The following is a 17,877-nucleotide window of genomic DNA, read 5'->3' on the forward strand; positions in this document are numbered from 1 at the left end:
CAACCTAACCAGCCAATTTTCACACGACAGGAGAGAGAGAGAGAGAGAGAGAGAGAGAGAGAGAGAGAGAGAGAGAGAGAGAGAGAGAGAGAGAGAGAGAGAGCAAATTGGAGAACGAGTATGGTGTAGATGCGGTAGAAAACGAAAAATTGGAAGAAAAAATGAAACATATGCAGGGAGTTATATTGTGGAGGTTTTGTGTTCTCTAAGATGCGTAGGGAACACTTCACCCATCGACAGAACAGTGTGAACAAAGAACAGAACAATGTGAACGAAGAACAGAGCAGTGTGAACAAAGAACATAGTGTGAACAATGAACAGAGGAGTGAACAAAGAACAGAACAGTGTGAATAAAGATCAGAGCAATGTGATCATAAAATAGAACAGTGTGATCAAAGAATAGAACAAAGTGAAAAAAGAACAGAGCAGTGTGAACAAAGAATAGAACATTGTGAACAAAGGACAGAACAGTGTGAATAAACATCAGAACAATGTGAACAAAGAAGAGAACAGTGTGAATAAAGAACAGAACTGTGAACAAAGAACAGAAGAGTATGAACAAAGAACGGAAGTGTGAACAAAGAACAGAACAGGATGAACAAAGAACAGAACACTGTGAATAAAGAATAGAGTGAACAAAGAACAGAACAATGTGAACAAAGAACGGAACATTGTGGACAAAGAACGGAAGTGTGAACAAAGAATAGCGTGAACGAAGACCGGAACAACGTGAACAAAGAACAGAATAGTGTGAACAACGAACAGAACAGTGTGAACACAGGCGACAACGTGCCGCTGATCAAACTAGAAGTTGCTGTTGACACAATTTATATGAACAAAAAAAAAATAATTCCTCGTCTGAACAGGAGAGAGAGAGAGAGAGAGAGAGAGAGAGAGAGAGAGAGAGAGAGAGAGAGAGAGAGAGAGAGAGAGAGAGACTCTACTCAATCACGAGTACTTACGACGAGATTTTGCAAACAAAGACAAAAAAAAACAAAAGCCATGCAGAACGCGCGCGTAGCGCTGCTCACAGCTCACTGCGAAAAAAAAAAAATTTCATCCAGAGTTTACACGCGTTGTCACACGCGCGTTACGCGCGAGATGATCAGCTTGTACGGTTGAGGACGGGAAGCCATCAACCTACGCGTAGCTGAGGTAGACAAAAAGCTAACTGGGACAAAGGATTAACACTTGACAGCCACTGAAGTGTTGGCTCACTGAGCGGCCCCCGTTAACCATTCCCGTCAGCCAAAACACTGCACAAAACATCATCTAAAAACCCAACATCTTATATCTTCAAATCCAACGAATTAGAAGCTCAATTTCGGGGTCGAGCGTTTTTAGAGATTATTTTCTGAATCGTCTTATCTGAAGTTGAAAAACTACGAGTCATCAACCATGTCATCTATGGTTCTCTCCAGCAGGAGGTCATCTCGAACCAGGAAGTCGTCATGGAAGTGAAAATAAACAACCACTGAACGATCCTGTGTGTGTGTGTGTGTGTGTGTGTGTGTGTGTGTGTGTGTGTAAAAAAATTTGCATCCAAGTTTTAAATGTCTGAGTCGAAGTGGCCTTTAGTCAGTCAGCTGTGGAGGAGGAGGAGGAGGAGGTGGTGGTGGAGATGGTGGTGGTGGTGGATAGTGGAGGCATCGAACCGGTTGCCATGGTGATCCGGCGAGTGAGTGGGGCGTCGTCCATCGTGTTCAATACCTGACTAATACCGGAGCTGTGGGTACGACTCCCGCGACACCACGACACGGAAGCGGAAGACGACCGCCTGCCCCACAAGGCCTGGCTGGCACGGAGGAATTCCGTGTTGAGGAGAGTTTCCGAAGGAGGAAGGAGGGAGGAAGGAAGGAAGGGGAAAAATCATCCCCGGCAAGATTCTTCACGAGGCAAGATGGACGGAGTAGATACGGGACTCAGAACTAACGGACGGTTTCCCGAACTCGTGATCGCGAACCTCATCCCGGAAGTCACGAACCTATGAGAAGCCTGGGTATTGTCGCGTGAACCACGGTGTGGGGCAGAAGTCAGGTCGGCCTCACCTGGCGCAGTCGACGCAAACACGATCCAGCCAGTTTTTCGTCCCTTTTTTTTTTCCCCTAAGTCGTCATCTGCACAGTGATAGGATCAGCTGACCTGAGGTGAACCCTGCCAGACGGGGGTGGTGAGAGAGACTAAAGATTCGTATTCTCCAGGTTTCTTGAGCGAGCAACAAGTCTTGCGAAAGCCTTGCTATACAACCATTCTTTACACTACGAAGGTGAGGCGTATGAATATAAGAGCCAGTAAGGTCCTTCAAGCTTTACCTGAAGGAGGAGGAGGAGGAGGAGGAGGGAGAGGGAGATAGATATATAAACCCCCTTACATCAAGTAGAGTCCCTCAGCTTCTCCAAGGGAAGGAGGACCTAGGAAACAGAGAAATGATAGGTCACTAAGACCTGTGGGGTCTCTGTTGCAAATAGCTGGGCAGGGAAGATGTCTCAACTAGAGAACCCTAGTGCCTTAGTGGGTCTACTGCCTGTGGAGACCTGCTGTGGGTCACCCACCTCCAGGAGCCTGCTGCCTGTGTTCTCCGAGGGCTTGTCAAAAAAAGATCTAGTGCCTCTGTCTATTAAGACCTGCTGGCACTGAGTGCCTACTATCTCTGGGAGCCTGCTGTCTGTGAGGACTTTAAGGGAACCGACCATATTATTACCTTACACACACACACACACACACACACCCACACACACACACACGGGTCGTCCGTCCATCTGTTACTCCATCTCTCCCATGTGTGTATTTGTCTTCATCTTCGTCTTCTACTCTCTCAATCATGTCACTTTCTATACATGTCCTTTCCTCCCTTTACTATACTCTCTCTTGTGTCCTCCAGCATATAGACTCGTCAAAGATCATCAGGTCTCCTGTTGTCTGTCCTTGCCATGTTCTGTCCTCCAGCAGATAACCTCGTCATGGACCATTATCAGGTCTCCTGTTATCTTTCCTTCTCATGTTTCCCCCATTCTTTACTTCATCTTCCCTTCCTCTCGTCTTCCTGCGTAGCTGTGATCTCTCCATGACAAATTATCTTGCTTTGGAGATACTAAGATTATGTGCGCTCACTGGGAAAGAATCAGGTCAAAAGTCAAGGCTGCGCTACTCTAATGGCATGGAAATGTAGGCTCCTTTGGAGTGAGAAGTTCTTTAACGAGACTGTACTGCTAATGACACAGCCTCGCCCAAGATGACTTTCCACTTAGGAATGCATCCTCGAACAGGCGGAATCTAGGAACCACTATATCTATATATATATATATATATATATATATATATATATATATATATATATATATATATAGGGTATGTTTGATGGTACATTTGTTCCAAAATGTAACATGGATGTGAGGAGGAGGATGGACGTGTTTGAAATTAAATGTCTGAGAGCAGTATGTGGTGTGAGGTGGTTTAATCAAGGAAGTAATAATAGGGTAAGAAAGAGGTGTGGTAATCAAAACAGTGTGGATGAGAAAGCTGAAAAGGGTGTGTTGAAATAGTTTGGACACATGGAGAGAATGAGCGAGACGTTGACACATGAGGCTATACGTGTCAGAAGTGGAGGGAACAAGGAGAAAGGGAAGACCAAACTGCAGATGTAAGGATGGAGTGACAAAGATTTTGAGTGATCAGGGCTTGAACATGCACGGGATAAAGTGAAGTGGAGCGATGTGGTATACAAGGGTCGTCATCCTGTCAATGTACTAAACTAGGGCGTGTGAAGTGCCCAGGGGCCTGGTTGTGGATACAGAGTTGTGTTTCCGGTGCATTACACGTGACAGCTGGAGAGAATGAGTGTGAGACCATGCGGCCTTTCTCGTCTGTTCCTGGCGCTACCTCGCAAACGCGGTAAACTGCGATCAAGAAAAAAAAAAAAAAGAACTCGATGTGCAACACAAGCTAATACGACAAATGGGAAGCCATTCACCGAATTAAGGACAAGATAAGAGGGGAGGGGGGGGGGGGAAAGTAAGGAGGGAGGGGGGAACTACCGAATGGCGTCTTGGAATCGTGTGAGAGCTGGTCGAGGGAGGCGAGACAGGTCTGGTCGGCCTGGCTGAGGCTTCCAAGCTTCAGAAGTACATAAGCATCAAGCTGGGTTGGGCTCCGTGGCTGTAGGATTGGTTGACCTCGGGGCCATATCGGGTTTTAAGACGGCAGGATCGGTAGATACCAGACCTGATGCCTTTGGGCTGGCCCAAACTATCGAGGGATGCTACATGGGATGAAATTGGGCTGGACGTAGCTGAAGGATCCCCTAAGCCCAGGCTGGCCGAGCAAGCAGGAGGAGGACCACCCCTTAAGCTCAAACTGTACCGAGCTGGGCGACTCTAAGCCCAATGTGGGCGGAACTGAAGGACCCCCTAAGTCTCCGGGCTGGGCCAAGCTGTAGGAACACCTAAACCCAAGCTGGCCCGAGCAGGAGGACTCCCTCAGCCCGGGCTGGGATGGGCCGGGCTGAAATACCCCCCTACGCCCAAGCTGGCTCCAAACAGAAACACCCGCCCTCCTCCCTCCACCTAAACACTTGCTGGGGCCGAGCTGTAAGACTGTAAGCCTGGGCTGTGACGGGGCTGGGCCGAGCTGTAAGACCCGCCGCTGAGCCCGGGCGGGCTTGGGGTTGGGCGGTGTGGCTGGAGAGCCCTGGGGCCCTGGGGGATGGCTGGCCGTGATAAGGACCCGCGGGATAATAAAAGTCGAGCAAATGAGCGTCTTAGTAAACAGGCCATGTTTGTTAAGCAGCGGCGGGGTTATAATATTTCAATCACACGCGACGACACCCCACTCACCGATTGTCAGGGGGGGTGAAGGGTGTGGCGCAGGGTGAGGCAAGAGTGCAGCACAGGGGGACGAAGGCGAGGGAGGGTGCAAGGGCGAAGTGTTTGGGGTGTAAGACGATGGCTGCCGTCAGGGTGTTTTAAGAGAGAGAGAGAGAGAGAGAGAGAGAGAGAGAGAGAGAGAGAGAGAGAGAGAGAGAGAGAGAGAGAGAGAGAGAGAGAGAGAGAGGTGTCTAGGGTACGAGTTAAGGGTTAAGGGTGAGGGAGGGAGGGTGTGTGTGTGTGTGTGTGTGTGGCAAAGTAAGGGTGTGGAGCTGCTCGAGGGTAAGAGGTATCGTAAGGAGGAGGATGGGATCGAGGGTGTAGGGACTCCCGCGTGTCGTAGAAGGTGACTCATAGCGGCGGCAACGGGGGGACTTGGGACGCCTTCCCTCCTCTATGACTTTCATAACAGAAGGAACAACCGAAAGAGCCGAATGAGGATCTATCATCCCACAGGGAGCAGTCACCTCTTCTCGACGCTACCTCGCCCACGCGGGAAATGAACACCATGCAGGAGAGAAAGATGAATACACGAAAGTGCTACGGGCAGAGGTGGGGCGGCTCTAGGGTTATTCAGACTCAGGGCAAGATAGAGTCAAGTGCTGCCCGTTAGAGGCTTTGATCTTCATGATCTACTCTGTGATTTCAGTATCACTTGGCCCTCTCCGTGGAACGACAATATGATGCTCCCTCCTCCCCTGAAGTTGGGAGACCCGGTCGACGGTCCAGTTTCCTCTTACCCTAAGGCCACCAACGCTACCGGACTCCGCCAGGATGGAGCTACAACTCGAGTGAGAAAAAAAAAAAAATAGTCACGATCGTCGCGTCTGTATCATGGTCAGCGGACGAAGAGGAGTACAATCTCGTCGAGGAAATTCTCACTCCTGAGGTGTCCATGTGTTCCCTGTTACTGATTGTTGGCTGTCGCGCAACCTCGAGGCTGCAGGAGCCCCGTGAAAGAGGTCCTGGTATTATTTAGAAATCGTATATATATATATATATATATATATATATATATATATATATATATATATATATATATATATATATATATCCATCCATCACTGTTTTCCACGATACGTGCCGTCATTTCTAGTGGCGTCCATGGGACTCGTCCTTATCATAAGACAGGAAGCGGCAGCAGTACCTGCAGGTGAAGGCGCTACTGTGCGCCATACAAAACTTCCCACCCATTTCCTTCCTTCCTTCCTTCCTTCTATCCTTCCGTCCTTCCTTCTTTCCCATACACACCGACATCATCAAAATAAGATGGGAGTAGAGGACTCCACATTGTGATACACTCCTGGTGGTGGTGGATGTAGTGGACGAAGTCCTCCACTAGGTGTGAGGAGGTATGATCGAGGTAGAGATGACATACGGTGAGGGAGAGACGTAGTAATGAGAAGAGTGTGATTGAAAGAAGCTGAGGAAGGGGTGCTGGAACGGTCTGTAACGTATGGGGAGAATAAGTGAGGAAGTGGTTGACAAAGAGAAGAATATGGTTTAGAAGTGGAAGGGACAAGGAGAAGACGACGACTCAACTGAAGATGGAAGGATGGAGTCCATAAGATTTGGAGTGTTCCGTGCCTCGACTTGCAAGAGGGTGTAAGGCGTGAAGGGGATATTAGTGAAATGGAGCGATGTGGTAAACAGGTGCCGACGTGCTGTCAATGGACTGAACTAGGGCACATGAGGAAGCCGAGGGAAGATATGGAAAAGTCTGTGGGGCCTGGCTATGGATAGGGAGCTGTGGTTTCGCTACATGTAATCATGACAGCTAGAGAATGGATATGAGCGAATAAAGCCATTTTTTTCGTTTCTTCTCGGCGCGTCCTCAACTAACTCTGGAAACGGCAATTATATATATATATATATTTTTTTTTATGTGTTCATTGTTTCCCACCTAAATGAAGTAGCGTCACGAACATATGATTGAACCTCCGAGGAGAAAAATCCCCGTTTAACTCTACCCTCTGTTCTTACTTTTGGAAAGCTATAATACAAGAGAGGAAGATTGGCCAGACCCCAGCTCTTCTTCTCCCACCAGTCTTAATCGTCTTCTACGACACGCAGGAGACATGTGGAAGCTACGCTTTCTCGTATTCCCAAGATGAATTGGAATACATAAAAATAATACACGCACACATACACACAAGCATGTATATCATTTCTTTCATATGTGCAAAAAAAAAAAAACAAAAAAAACAAGAACGCACAGACCACGCAAAACAAGAAAACACACACCCCAACATTACACGAATTTTACTCTGGCTACAGAGAAAGAAAGGGAGGGAAAAAAAACTAATTTACCAGAAGCCTCTTGTTCCCTGTTGAGGCAGGAGTGTAGCGCCGCCCGAGGCCCCGTTCGATGCTCAATTGTTTGTGACGGGGAGGAGGAGTCGGCTCTTGGGGAGGTGGTAGCCGCCAGGAGCAGTGGACGGGAATCATCTCCTCACCCACCACCGCCTCCTCCACCACCGCCTCCACCACCACCAGGAGTGTATCATAATGTGGAGTCCCCAACTCCATCTTATTTTGATGATGTCGGGGTGTATGGAGGGGAGGGAGGGAGGGAGGGAGGAGGGAGGGAGGAGGGAGGGAGGAAGGAAGGAAGGAAGGAAGGAAAAGTGGGAGGGATGTTTTGTGTGACGTAGCGCCTCCACCTGCAGGAACTGCAGCCGTTTCCTGTAATATTATGAGGACGAGTCCAATGGACTACACTGGAAATGACGGTACGTATCATGAGTAACAGTGGTGACTATATATATATATATATATATATATATATATATATATATATATATATATATATATATATATATATATATATATATGTGTGTGCAAAAAATACACAAGATAATGTGTTCTACGTCTTCAATCTCCTTGTATTTCCCTTGATGATGTGATCATTGCACGAAAGTGCACTTGGGAACATACCGTATTTCATTTTCTTTTATTTTTCTGTATATACTAGATCACGACCACCACTATGACCTCATGCAATATATACATACATACATATATATATATATATATATATATATATATATATATATATATATATATATATATATATATCGTACACCATAACCTTTAACCGTTGGAGCAAAATAGGACGAACCATAAGCACGGCAGAGCGACCCTTGAGCACGAAGGCTCAGCCAGCCCTTTGGGTAATCGATTGCCTCGACTTTTTTTCCTCTTGTCTTCACCCGATCCTTATGGGTAGAGAGTCGAACGCTAACGACCATCTTATCTAAGAGCCTTAAGGTCGAGGTTACGTGGCGCATCAGTGCACTCAGCGGTTCTCATGCACACAGTGTCAAGGGTGAGTTTCCTGGTCATCAGCTGTTGCCTCACGGCCTGGGAGGAACGGGAAACACACACACACACACACACACACACACACACACACACACACACATACACATACACACACACAGACACACACACACACACACCTTCTTCAGGTGCTCGAGATGATGATTTCAGGACCATACGTGGCCTTCCTACGGGAGATGAGAGGAATGATGAGTCTTAAGGAGGGAGGCAGTGAGCACTCGAGAGAGAGAGAGAGAGAGAGAGAGAGAGAGAGAGAGAGAGAGAGAGAGAGAGAGAGAGAGAGAGAGAGAGAGAGAGGATTACGTACAAGTCTGTAGGAGACAAGTCTGAGCACCACTGGAGGCCGTGTGTGTGTGAGGTCTCTGATGAGCAGAGTGGGGTCTTCTCGTTTGGTTATGTGGATCTCTGATGGGTTGTGTGGGTCGCGGATGAGCTTGAGTGAGGTCTCGTGTTTGGTTATGTGGGTCTCTGATGGGTTGTGTGGGTCTCTTTTTGGCTATGTGGGTCTCCGATGGGTTATGAGGGTCTCTGACAGGCTGTGTGGGTCTCTGACAGGCTGTGTGGGTCTCTGACAGGCTGTGTGGGTCTCTGGTGGGTTGTGTGAGTCTCTGATGGGTTGTGTGGGGTCTCTGTTGGGTAAGTGGGTCTCTGAGAGGCTATGAGAGTCTCTGATGGGTTATGAGCGTCTCTGGTTGGCTGTTTGGGGGGGGTCTCTGAAGAGTCTGTGCGAGAGTCTCTGATGGGCTACGTGTGCCTCAGATGGTCTGCGTAGGTCTCTGATGGTCTGCGTCTGATGAGCCGTCTGAGCCCCTGGTGGGTGTCAGGGACTTAGGAGGGACTACAGAAAAAAAGAAGAAGAAGAAAATAACACGTTAAGATCCGCGTGCCGGAGGGAATCCCTGCGTCGCGCAAGACATAATCTGGGTATTGGAGGAGGTATTAGCGATACAACAGCGGGAGCTACGGACATGTGTATAGGAACTTCACGCGAGACACTGGGCCCCCGCGGACGAATTCATCACTTATGAAAATACATCGAAGCAATGTGATAATGTGTGGAGTAATTGTACCGAGTAATGGGATGATGATAAGGGGGTTATATCATGGGCAAAAAGGGGGTGTTTGGGTAGGTGGCGAATGATATATGGAATGGATGGGTAGGTTATGGGTTGAAATGGGGAGTCTAGACGTGGGAAGGAGGAGGAGGAGGAGGAGGAGGTACAAGCAAGGGGACAGGGTGGGTGTATGGTAATGGGAAGTGGGGTGGGAGGGAGGAAAGGGTAGGGAAGGGGAGATCTAGTGTGTGTGTGTGTGTGTGAGGTAGGGAGGAGGAAGGGAGGTCAGGGTAAAATGTGTGATCCCTGAGTCGTGCTGGAGATGCCTGTCTGAGGCTTCTCTACCGCCACCACCATCACCACCACCATCACCACCACCACCACCACCACCAACACCAACACCACCTCTGGCACCAGCTACTGCCAACAACGCCCGCCACCAGAAGGGGAACCAACGGCTCCACGAGCATCTCCCTCACCAACGTCTCCATCTCAGCTTCACCAACGTCTCCACCTCTCCCTCACCAACGTTTCCATCTCTCTCTCACTAGTGTCTCCACCTTTCCCTCACCAACGTCTACACCTCTCCATCACCAACGTGTCTCCACCTCTCCCTCACCAACGTTTCCACCTCTCCCTCACCAACGTCTACACCTCTCCATTACCAACGTCTCCATCTCTCCCTCACCAACGTCTCCACCTCTCCCATTCTTAATCTTCCACTAATCATTCGTCCACATACTCTTCACCATCCTCATGGATGCGCCCTACTGACATCAGACTGACGTCCAAGTCTGAATATTTTCAGAGGATGTAAATATGCGCATGTAAATGATGGCAGAGAGGCAGCTCTCGTCCCCACTGTCTCGTACCACTAGGTATGTGGGTCTCAAGGTGCTGTGTAAAATACTGACTTGTGCCACAAAAGTAAAATGTGAATTGTACAAATGCGGAAATGCGTCTCAGGCCGCTGTGTGAGCGGCCAAGGCGTAAATGCGTCATGCACCAGTGTGTAAATGTCTCTCAAGCCGAATGTCTCATAACACAGTGTAAATGTCTTACATGCCATGTCGTAAATGCCTCATGCCATCGCGTAAAATGCTTCACCCCGCAGTGTAAGTGTGCCTCATCCCACTGTGTAAATATGCTCGGCTGAAGAGTCGATTTAATGTCGACGGTAGGTAATTACACTCACTAGATTGGCGCTATTCCCCAGTCGAAGGCGACCCTGACATGTGTCACTTAGTGCATGGGCATAGGGGTGCTAGGGGAGGGTGAGGGAGGGGGATGATGGGCTGTAGGGAAGGGGAGGGCTAAGGGGAAGGAAGGGGGGTATGGTGAGGGGTGAGAGTGAGCCAGTAATAAGGAATGGGAATCGAAGGGTGAAAGGGGGAAGGATGAAGGCTAAGGGGGGTGAAGGGTAAGGACTGAAGGGGTGATGAGTAAGGACTGAAAGGGTGAAGGGTGAGGGGTGAAGGGTGAGGAGTGAAAGGGTGAAGGGCGAGGATAGCAATATGGTCGAGTGTAAACCACAGGGTAGAGGACCAGTAGAGGTGATATTAAAAAGCAGTATAGTGTATTATGTATACCGTAATAATGTATATTGTATATACTAGAATGGTATACAGTATGGTGTATACTGTATACACCGATAGTATAGTAAATACTGTAGGACGTATACTGTATATCACGAAGTGCTGAACTGTTTATTGTATATTGTATACACCAGAACGGAATACTGCATAATCACGCTGTATACTGTATACACCAGGGTGGTATAATGTACACTGTACACTGTACACTTCTGAGCGGTACACTGTATGATGTATACACCTGGGGTATACTGTATAACGTACGCTGTATACTTCACAGTGGTGTACTGTGTGACGAAGTGACTGCAGGGATACACTCGATCTGGACGCGGCGGTCACAGGGCTGCGTCACGCACCATCAGGGAGTGTGACGCGAGAGGGATGACCTAGGAAGTACGACCCGAGAGGGATGGCCTGGGGAGGTAAACGACCCGAGAGGGATGACCTGGGAGATACGACCTAACAGGGACGACTTGGCCGGTACGACCTAAGGTGACCTGGGAGGGAAGACTAGAGAGGGATGACCACCAAGTGATCGGCAACATCCCATGTGGTGTCAGTAAGGGGCAGAGAGGAGGGGGGGTGGGTGGCAGATGTGGTGGTGGCAGATGTGTGACCTCATTCTGCTTCTCTGCACTTAGAACACTAGCGCAATGGTGTCAGGAGAGGAGCGGCAAGCCATGGCCTCATTCCGCCTCTACGCACTGACAACACTTAAGCACTGCCCTCACAGGAGGAGGTGGCCAGACGTGACCTCATTCTACCACTCCCACACAGACCACGAGATGACATCAATAAACCACCACAATGTCTCGCTGATTCAGTGGCAGACTTGAGCATTATTTCCCCCCAATCCCTCAGCCACTGCATGCCTTCCCGACCCATAAGATGGTCCTCCCCTCAACTCCTTAACTCGTACCACATCCAATTCCCTTTCCGTCTGTATGCGTAGGAGACACCAGACGGGGTAAACTTAAACCTATGGTTCATATGACAAAGGATCTCACTCTCTCTCTCGCTACCCAGTCATTTGCGAGGGCAGTGAAGAATGATGAAACTGGCCTTCTGCCGGGTCAGGTCAGGTCTGGGAGATGACCCAGGCTTCCCCGGTGACCTGACACACACCCAACACTCACCTGCAACACAAGAGAGACACGTATGTTAACTCCAGATGAAAGTGATGACGAATTGGCTCTCTAAACTACACTTACATCAGTGATTCACACAAGATGTGACAAATGTTGACACAGAATGCAAGACCAAACAAATGGTCTGTACATCACTATAGATAAATACGTGTGTAAAAGGGCATCTTAAAGTGGTTACTTAAAAAAAAGGGATCTTAAAGGGGATCTTAAAGGGATCTTAAAAGGGTTATCTAAAAAAAAGGGGGGCATCTTAAAGGGGATCTTAAAGTGGTTACCTTAAAAAGGGTATCTCAAAGTAGAACTTACAATCGGCTACAAAAGGAAATCTTACAGAAGGTATACTTAAATAAGGGTGATCTAAAGTGCATATTTAAGTGGATATCCACAAGACGTCGTCTTGAAGTGGTTACCCACAACACAGATAATAACAGTACAATATCAACTAAATGAAAAGAACATCAAAATAAAAACTAGTTTTACCAGACTAAGTCATCAACATTACCAAATTCACAAATTCAGGAAAGTAAAAAAAAAAAAAAGTCTTGGCGACAAACCAAACCGTTTTCTTCCGGCATTAATACAATCAATAATTCATGAATAAGAGCAAAATTAGACAATGACCAAAGAATATGTATGAATAGCGTCCTCTATTAGAATCGAATGCCGATAAGAAACAAAAGACTTACGATGAATCCTTTCATGAAGGCACCAGATCGCAAGTCAGGCGGCACCTGACATCAGATATGAACAATAAAGATGTATTCTTTTACCAAACAAAGTGGATGCTAGATGACAGACGCTGATCCTTTCGAAAACATTCTTTAAAATCGATCATCTACAGTTCATCCACCCTTCCGAGAAGATCACAAAGGCCTAAAGAACACATACACAGGCCTATAGAACACAAGAACACACACACACACACACACACATAGGCCTGTAGAACACAAGGGACATACACAGAGGCCTGTAAAACACAAGAACACACACATAGGCCTACAGAACACAGAGACGTACAGAGCAGCCCTATTCCGAGTCGACGACCCCCAGTAGACAAGCGCACACAGCTTTCCTGCAGTCCTTCCTAACGCCTGGCATTCCTCTTTAGGATCACCTGTCACCTGTGGCTTCTCCGTTCTAAATTCCTCCATTCTGCCAGGTCCTCCTGTCTCCCAAGTCCTTTCCTTATTCTAGGTCCTCCTCTCCTCCAGGTCTTCTCCTCTCTCCCAGGTCCTACTCTCTCCCAGGTCCTCCTCTCTCCCAGGTCCTACTCTCTCCCAGGTCCTACTCTCTCCCAGGTCCTACTCTCTCCCAGGTCCTTTCCTTATTCTAGGTCCTCCTCTCTCCCAGGTCCTACTCTCTCCCAGGTCCTACTCTCTCCCAGGTCCTACTCTCTCCCAGGTCCTACTCTCTCCCAGGTCCTACTCTCTCCCAGGTCCTACTCTCTCCCAGGTCCTACTCTCTCCCAGGTCCTACTCTCTCCCAGGTCCTACTCTCTCCCAGGTCCTACTCTCTCCCAGGTCCTACTCTCTCCCAGGTCCTACTCTCTCCCAGGTCCTACTCTCTCCCAGGTCCTACTCTCTCCCAGGTCCTACTCTCTCCCAGGTCCTACTCTCTCCCAGGTCCTACTCTCTCCCAGGTCCTACTCTCTCCCAGGTCCTTTCCTTATTCTAGGTCCTCCTCTCCTCCAGGTCTTCTTCTCTCTCCCAGGTCCTACTCTCTCCCAGGTCCTACTCTCTCCCAGGTCCTACTCTCTCCCAGGTCCTACTCTCTCCCAGGTCCTTTCCTTATTCTAGGTCCTCCTCTCCTCCAGGTCTTCTCCTCTCTCCCAGGTCCTACTCTCTCCCAGGTCCTACTCTCTCCCAGGTCCTTTCCTTATTCTAGGTCCTCCTCTCCTCCAGGTCTTCTTCTCTCTCCCAGGTCCTTTCCTTATTCTAGGTCCTCCTCTCTCCCAGGTCCTTTCCTTATTCTAGGTCCTCCTCTCCTCCAGGTCTTCTCCTCTCTCCCAGGTCCTTTCCTTATTCTAGGTCCTCCTCTCTCCCAGGTCCTACTCTCTCCCAGGTCCTACTCTCTCCCAGGTCCTACTCTCTCCCAGGTCCTACTCTCTCCCAGGTCCTACTCTCTCCCAGGTCCTACTCTCTCCCAGGTCCTTTCCTTATTCTAGGTCCTCCTCTCCTCCAGGTCTTCTTCTCTCTCCCAGGTCCTACTCTCTCCCAGGTCCTACTCTCTCCCAGGTCCTACTCTCTCCCAGGTCCTACTCTCTCCCAGGTCCTACTCTCTCCCAGGTCCTTTCCTTATTCTAGGTCCTCCTCTCTCCCAGGTCCTACTCTCTCCCAGGTCCTTTCCTTATTCTAGGTCCTCCTCTCCTCCAGGTCTTCTTCTCTCTCCCAGGTCCTACTCTCTCCCAGGTCCTACTCTCTCCCAGGTCCTACTCTCTCCCAGGTCCTACTCTCTCCCAGGTCCTACTCTCTCCCAGGTCCTACTCTCTCCCAGGTCCTTTCCTTATTCTAGGTCCTCCTCTCTCCCAGGTCCTACTCTCTCCCAGGTCCTTTCCTTATTCTAGGTCCTCCTCTCCTCCAGGTCTTCTTCTCTCTCCCAGGTCCTACTCTCTCCCAGGTCCTACTCTCTCCCAGGTCCTACTCTCTCCCAGGTCCTACTCTCTCCCAGGTCCTACTCTCTCCCAGGTCCTACTCTCTCCCAGGTCCTACTCTCTCCCAGGTCCTACTCTCTCCCAGGTCCTACTCTCTCCCAGGTCCTACTCTCTCCCAGGTCCTTTCCTTATTCTAGGTCCTCCTCTCTCCCAGGTCCTACTCTCTCCCAGGTCCTACTCTCTCCCAGGTCCTACTCTCTCCCAGGTCCTACTCTCTCCCAGGTCCTACTCTCTCCCAGGTCCTACTCTCTCCCAGGTCCTACTCTCTCCCAGGTCCTACTCTCTCCCAGGTCCTACTCTCTCCCAGGTCCTTTCCTTATTCTAGGTCCTCCTCTCTCCCAGGTCCTACTCTCTCCCAGGTCCTACTCTCTCCCAGGTCCTACTCTCTCCCAGGTCCTACTCTCTCCCAGGTCCTACTCTCTCCCAGGTCCTACTCTCTCCCAGGTCCTACTCTCTCCCAGGTCCTACTCTCTCCCAGGTCCTACTCTCTCCCAGGTCCTACTCTCTCCCAGGTCCTACTCTCTCCCAGGTCCTACTCTCTCCCAGGTCCTACTCTCTCCCAGGTCCTACTCTCTCCCAGGTCCTACTCTCTCCCAGGTCCTACTCTCTCCCAGGTCCTACTCTCTCCCAGGTCCTACTCTCTCCCAGGTCCTACTCTCTCCCAGGTCCTACTCTCTCCCAGGTCCTTTCCTTATTCTAGGTCCTCCTCTCTCCCAGGTCCTACTCTCTCCCAGGTCCTACTCTCTCCCAGGTCCTACTCTCTCCCAGGTCCTACTCTCTCCCAGGTCCTACTCTCTCCCAGGTCCTACTCTCTCCCAGGTCCTACTCTCTCCCAGGTCCTACTCTCTCCCAGGTCCTACTCTCTCCCAGGTCCTACTCTCTCCCAGGTCCTTTCCTTATTCTAGGTCCTCCTCTCTCCCAGGTCCTACTCTCTCCCAGGTCCTACTCTCTCCCAGGTCCTACTCTCTCCCAGGTCCTACTCTCTCCCAGGTCCTACTCTCTCCCAGGTCCTACTCTCTCCCAGGTCCTACTCTCTCCCAGGTCCTACTCTCTCCCAGGTCCTACTCTCTCCCAGGTCCTACTCTCTCCCAGGTCCTACTCTCTCCCAGGTCCTACTCTCTCCCAGGTCCTACTCTCTCCCAGGTCCTACTCTCTCCCAGGTCCTACTCTCTCCCAGGTCCTACTCTCTCCCAGGTCCTACTCTCTCCCAGGTCCTACTCTCTCCCAGGTCCTACTCTCTCCCAGGTCCTACTCTCTCCCAGGTCCTACTCTCTCCCAGGTCCTACTCTCTCCCAGGTCCTACTCTCTCCCAGGTCCTACTCTCTCCCAGGTCCTACTCTCTCCCAGGTCCTACTCTCTCCCAGGTCCTACTCTCTCCCAGGTCCTACTCTCTCCCAGGTCCTACTCTCTCCCAGGTCCTACTCTCTCCCAGGTCCTACTCTCTCCCAGGTCCTACTCTCTCCCAGGTCCTACTCTCTCCCAGGTCCTACTCTCTCCCAGGTCCTACTCTCTCCCAGGTCCTACTCTCTCCCAGGTCCTACTCTCTCCCAGGTCCTACTCTCTCCCAGGTCCTACTCTCTCCCAGGTCCTACTCTCTCCCAGGTCCTACTCTCTCCCAGGTCCTTTCCTTATTCTAGGTCCTCCTCTCTCCCAGGTCCTACTCTCTCCCAGGTCCTTTCCTTATTCTAGGTCCTCCTCTCTCCCAGGTCCTACTCTCTCCCAGGTCCTACTCTCTCCCAGGTCCTACTCTCTCCCAGGTCCTACTCTCTCCCAGGTCCTTTCCTTATTCTAGGTCCTCCTCTCCTCCAGGTCTTCTTCTCTCTCCCAGGTCCTACTCTCTCCCAGGTCCTACTCTCTCCCAGGTCCTACTCTCTCCCAGGTCCTACTCTCTCCCAGGTCCTACTCTCTCCCAGGTCCTACTCTCTCCCAGGTCCTACTCTCTCCCAGGTCCTTTCCTTATTCTAGGTCCTCCTCTCTCCCAGGTCCTACTCTCTCCCAGGTCCTACTCTCTCCCAGGTCCTACTCTCTCCCAGGTCCTACTCTCTCCCAGGTCCTACTCTCTCCCAGGTCCTACTCTCTCCCAGGTCCTACTCTCTCCCAGGTCCTACTCTCTCCCAGGTCCTACTCTCTCCCAGGTCCTACTCTCTCCCAGGTCCTACTCTCTCCCAGGTCCTACTCTCTCCCAGGTCCTACTCTCTCCCAGGTCCTACTGGTAGTCACTGAAGTACGAACCCTACTGGTACGTCACTGAAGTACAGACGACTCTACTGGTACGTCACTGAAGTACAGACGACCCTACTGGTACGTCATTGAAGTACAGACGACCCTATTGGTACGTCACTGAAGTACAGACGACCCTACTGGTACGTCACTGAAGTACAGACGACCCTACTGGTACGTCACTGAAGTACAGACGACCCTACTGGTACGTCTAGACATTCGGGACATGAGGGCAAGCAGAGTGCCACAGGCCAGGCGACGAGCACGTTTACTGCAACAGTGAGGAAGAAGAAGAAAAAGAGAGACTCTGGTATGTGTGAAGAGGAGGGGGGAATGGTGCATGTGAAGATGGGGGGGACGGTAAGTATGCAGTGGGGGAAAGGGGAGGGTAGGGTGGAAGAGAGGAAGTTCTAGCGGGGGAGGTGGGAGAGGAAGTTCTAACAGGGAGGAAGAGAGAAGGAAGAGTCGAAGTTCTAGCTCTACGTTCAGGAGGAAGATGAGGACCACTTGAATCTGTCATGACGTAGAGCACACAACATACAGGAGGTGCTACTGGTGCTCCCGCTTCAACCATGATCCTCCTGTGCCATGTCGTTGCTATGGCGCTGTTACTGATGCTACTGCCGCTGTTCCGGCAGTGTTGCAGCAGCTGTGATGATAGCAACCTGCCGCTGCTGTTACCGCTGTTGCAGCAGCGGTGATGATAGCAGTGCTAGCGAGTACGGCTGCTTCAGCGGTCACGCTGCTGTTCAAAACCAGAGCCGCTGCTCTTCCTACGACTGCTATACCTACCGTCGTCGTAGCCGCTCCGCTGCCACTGGAGCGTATGTCACCAACGCGAAAGCAATACGTTGCGAATCAGAGACAAAAACTTTTAAACGCAGATCCAACGAGGGACCAACCACAGGTCTCTGTAGGTCATCAGCGGTGCCAGGGACGAGTACGACCCACCAAGACGTCAGCAGGAGGGGGGCGTCAACGTCCTTTACCCGCAGCCTCGCGGGCAGA

General features: G+C 50.2%; 1 protein-coding gene across 1 annotated transcript in view; it reads right to left on the reverse strand.

Annotated features, from left to right (window-relative positions):
- Positions 1-17,877, reverse strand: part of LOC139766621 (protein Skeletor, isoforms B/C) — a 295,127-nt gene that overhangs the window by 105,136 nt on the left and 172,114 nt on the right. The window lies entirely within an intron of this gene.

Source organism: Panulirus ornatus, chromosome 58, assembly GCF_036320965.1.
Source record: "Panulirus ornatus isolate Po-2019 chromosome 58, ASM3632096v1, whole genome shotgun sequence".
Classification (NCBI taxonomy): Eukaryota; Metazoa; Arthropoda; class Malacostraca; order Decapoda; family Palinuridae; genus Panulirus; species Panulirus ornatus.